Source organism: Podarcis vaucheri, assembly GCF_965113315.1.
Source record: "Podarcis vaucheri genome assembly, chromosome: 2".
NCBI classification, from domain to species: Eukaryota; Metazoa; Chordata; class Lepidosauria; order Squamata; family Lacertidae; genus Podarcis; species Podarcis vaucheri.
This window is the reverse complement of record NC_138760.1, coordinates 23,674,286-23,678,692: the sequence shown is the minus strand read 5'-3', so window position 1 is coordinate 23,678,692 and position 4,407 is coordinate 23,674,286.

Below are 4,407 nucleotides of genomic sequence, written 5' to 3'. Positions count from 1 at the left end.
TCCCTCCCTACTGATAGCCGCATGTCTCATGATACCATATCACTGGAAATCCCAGGAAGCCTACCTCTAATAAAAACAATAATAATTTATTATTTATATCCCACCCATCTAGCTAGGCCTCCCCAGCCACTCTGGGCAGCTCCCAACAGAATATTGAAAACACGATAAAACATCAAACGTTAAAAACTTCCCTAAACAGGGCTGCCTTCAGATGTCTTCTAAAAGTCAGATAGTTGTTTATTTCCTTGACATCTGATGGGAGGGCGTTCCACAGGGCGGGCGCCACTACCAAGAAGGCCCTCTGCCTGGTTCCCTGTAACCTCACTTCTCGCAGTGAGGGAACCTCCAGAAGGCCCTCGAAGCTGAATCTCAGTGTCCGGGCTGAATAATGGGGGTGGAGATGCTCCTTCAGATATACTGGGCCGAGGCCGTTTAGGGCTTTAAAGGTCAGCACCAACACTTTGAATTGTGCTTGGAAACGTACTGGGAAATAAACCCCCATCCTGAAAAAAAACATAGTCCGGTCCACCACATGGTCTGAGGAACAGTGGACCAGTCCACGGCTGAAAAAGGTTGCTGACCCCTGGCATAGGTCCATCGAAATCAGAATTGCCTGCAATTGACTGGAAGTCGCTCTCCAGGAAGTCGCTTTCTCAGGAAGAGAAAAATATTTTTGGCAGGAGCACGTGAGACAGGAGAGGGGTAACAAAGCCGCATCTCCAATTTTTATTTTTAAAAATATTTTTATTAACAATTTCAGCATAATAAAATTTCAAAACATATCATATTCATTATTTTTCCCCCTTTCCCCCCACCCCCATCAAACCCTCCCCCCGAAACTTCCCTCAGCTCCTCTCTCTGATTTCTCAGCACATATTATTCTCTGCATATTATAAACTTGTACATATCCTTACGTTATCTTTCTATCATGTTATCAACCAATAAATTTGTGTGTGTTTATTCAAACCCTGCCAAGGAGTCCAGTTCATTTTGTTATCTTTTTAGATAAGTTGTAAAAAGCTCCCCTTCTTCCTTAAAGTCACAGTTGTCCTTGTCCCTCAGTTTGTATGTCAATTTAGCCAGTTCTGCATAAGCCATCAGTTTTCTTGCCACTGTTCTTTTGTTGGGATTTCCTCATTCTTCCATCCTTGTGCTGCCAAGACTCTTGCCGCTGTTGTAGCATACATACCGTATTTTTCGCCCTATAGGACACACTTTCCCCCCTCCAAAAATGAAGGGGAAATGTGTGTGCGTCCTATGGGGCGAATGCAGGCTTTCGCTGAAGCCTGGAGAGCGAGGGGGGTCCGTGCGCACCGACCCCTCTTGCTCCCCAGGCTTCAGGAAGCTCTGCGCAACCCTCGGGAGACCGGCTCCGAGGGTTGCGCAGAGCTGCCTGCAGTCCCGGGATCAGCGAATTTATTTCCTCCCCCAAAAAAACTATGTGCGTCCTATGGGCCGGAGCGTCCTATGGGGCGCAAAATATGGTAAATAAGTTCTTTATTTTTCTTGCATCTCCCATTTTTAGAGGAGCTTCAGGGAAAATTGCAATTTTCTTCTTCTTTTGGCCTCCAGTGCAGTAAAGACAGCTCATACAGCTCATCACATGGGAGATCTGTAAGTTCCCCTTTGGCCATTGTACTTGCAGCATGAAGAGCAGAAACTCTGGTGCTCACATATAAGAAACAGCAGCATTCTGTCCTGGTTCTTCGTCTCTCAGCGTCCCAGTCTCCTGCACCCAAATCTACCAACTTGATTTCATTATTTCCCCTTCCTTCCACCCACATCCTTGCCTTCAGCTCAGTGTGGGGCAATGGTTAGTCTTTAAACATTAGCATTTCAAGCACTAAACAACTTAGGCCCAAATATCTGAAAGACCACCACCTTTCCCACAGTCCCACTTGGGCTGGCCTCATCCCAGTATACCTGAAGGAGCGTCTCCACCCCCATCGTTCTGCCAGGATGCTGAGGTCCAGCACTGAGGGCCTTCTAGCAGTTCCCTCACTGCGAGAAGTGAGGTTACAGGGAACCAGACAGAGGGCCTTCTCGGTGGTGGCGCCCACCCCGTGGAACGCCCTCCCATCAGATGTCAAAGAGACAAACAACTACCTGACATTTAGAAGACATCTGAAGGCAGCCCTTTTCAGGGAAGTTTTTAATGTGTGACATTTTAATGTATTTTAAATTTTTGTTGGAAGCCACCCAGAGTGGCTGGGGAAACTCAGCCAGATGGGCAGGGTGCAAATAATAAATTATTATTAATTATTATTATTATTATTATTATTATTATTATTATTATTATTATTGGCAGCAGGGCCACTCAAGGAAGTCCCATCATCCTCAGAAGTTTGGGGGTGGCAGCTTCTCAGTTGTGGAATTCCCTCCCCATCAAACTTGGCACCTTCCTGGTCTAGTTTCTATGGTAGGTTGAAGTCAGATTTCTTTACCCTATCCTAGGCATAGGCAAACTTGGCCCTCCAGATGTTTTTGGCCTACAACTCCCATCATCCCTAGTTAGCAGGACCAGTGGTCAGGGATGATGGGAATTGTAGTCTCAAAACATCTGGAGGGCCAAGTTTGCCTATGCCTGCCCTAGCCATTGGCACCTGGTATCAATTAGGAACCACCCTATTTTTGTGACTGTCAACTGTTTCAAATTAATTTTAATATTGCTTTTCTAAAGCGCTGCAACCTGTCCTTAGACCTCACGAAGGGAGGTTAACAGCTCGAAAATAAAATAAAATACTTGGATCAGGCTTCCAATCTGTACTTGCCATGAAGCTCATAGGCAGTGTCTGAAATTCGCCAGATTGCGACCAAGTGAAGATGCCTGCGTGTCAGGATGGCACTCAACATCTCCACCATCTGGAGGTTTATTCCTGGAGATCCTTGGAGCCGAACTGTTTTCACACACTAATTCCACATCCTGTAGAATTCTATCAGTTCTATTTTATCTGCACAATCTGAACGCATTTCAGGAACCAAAATGCTTTTTTTGTGTGAAGGCTGAGCAGGAGCAGGGAATGACTTTAGAGTTAACCGCAGTACCTTGTTATCATTTTCCCTACCCCAATTCCCTGTTCACAGTTGTGAAGAACCGCATTTGTGGATGAACCACCTACCTTGCCACTTGTGTGTCATCGCACATTCTGGTCTGTGACCCTCTTTCATAACTGCTTAAATTGTTAACACTATGCAGTCTATGGTGGGATATTTAAAGTCTCCTTACTCCACCTGGTGGCTCAGAAGTCCACTGCAACGTTATGAGTAACCAGACAACAGGGCCAAGAATCCGTGACAATTAATGAAGGTACAGAATATATCCTACAACCTCTTTGTGGGCAGATTTATTGGTTTTTTTTTAAAGAGGTTCAGATGTATTCTATGTCTCAGAAAAATGGGATGATGCACAGAAGTAAAACTGCACCAGATTCTCTGTCTACGCTTGCTGAAAAATCAGCACAAACGTTTTGGGTGGAATCGGGCAGAAAATCTCTGTAGCAAACAGCTGTATTAAGTTGCCATCTTTTAAAAGGAAAATGAAAATCTAAAGCTATGTTGTGGAATCCTCTGCTCCTCCAAAGTGGTGCTATGCCCTCAGCTGCAATCACAGCTATTAAAGGTAAAGGGACCCCTGATCATTAGGTCCAGTCATGTCCGACTCTGGGGTTGCGGTGCTCATCTCGCTTTATTGGCCGAGAAAGCCAGTGTACAGCTTCCGGGTCATGTGGCCAGCATGACTAAGCCGCCTCTGGCGAACCAGAACAGCGCACGGAAACGCCGTTTACCTTCCCCGCCGGAGCGGTACCTATTTATCTCCTTGCACTTTGACGTGCTTTCAAACTGCTAGGTTGGCAGGAGCAGGGACTGAGCAACGGGAGCTCCCTGTTGCGGGGATTCGAACCGCTGACCTTCTGATCGGCAAGTCCTAGGCTCTGTGGTTTAACCCACAGCGCCACCTGCATCCCATCCAATCACAGCTATTATCAAGTAGCAATTAATAGCTCAGTCGGTAGAGGACAATTCTCTTTATCTCAGGGTTGTGGGTTTGACTCCCATGCTGGGCAAAAGATTCCTAGCATTCTGGCTGGAGATGATGGGAGCTGGAAGTCCAACACCATCCATAGTGCTACAGGCTCCCCACTGCTGGTTTAGAGGAAGGTAGGTAAATTGGTTTCTATCCCAAACCCAGAGAAATAATGGCATCAGGACATACACAAAGCCTAGGCCGCCACAACAGGCAGACTGAGAACGACGGAAGCTCTGTTTTAGTAAACAAAGGTGGGCATCTAAACCTTTAACATATATGTTAATGGCCTATGGAGAAGTATTCACCGGAAACATATAATTGTCTCTAAGTGTTTGTTTTGAAGAGCGCTGCGTGCAGAGTTCATATGCACCATGCAAATG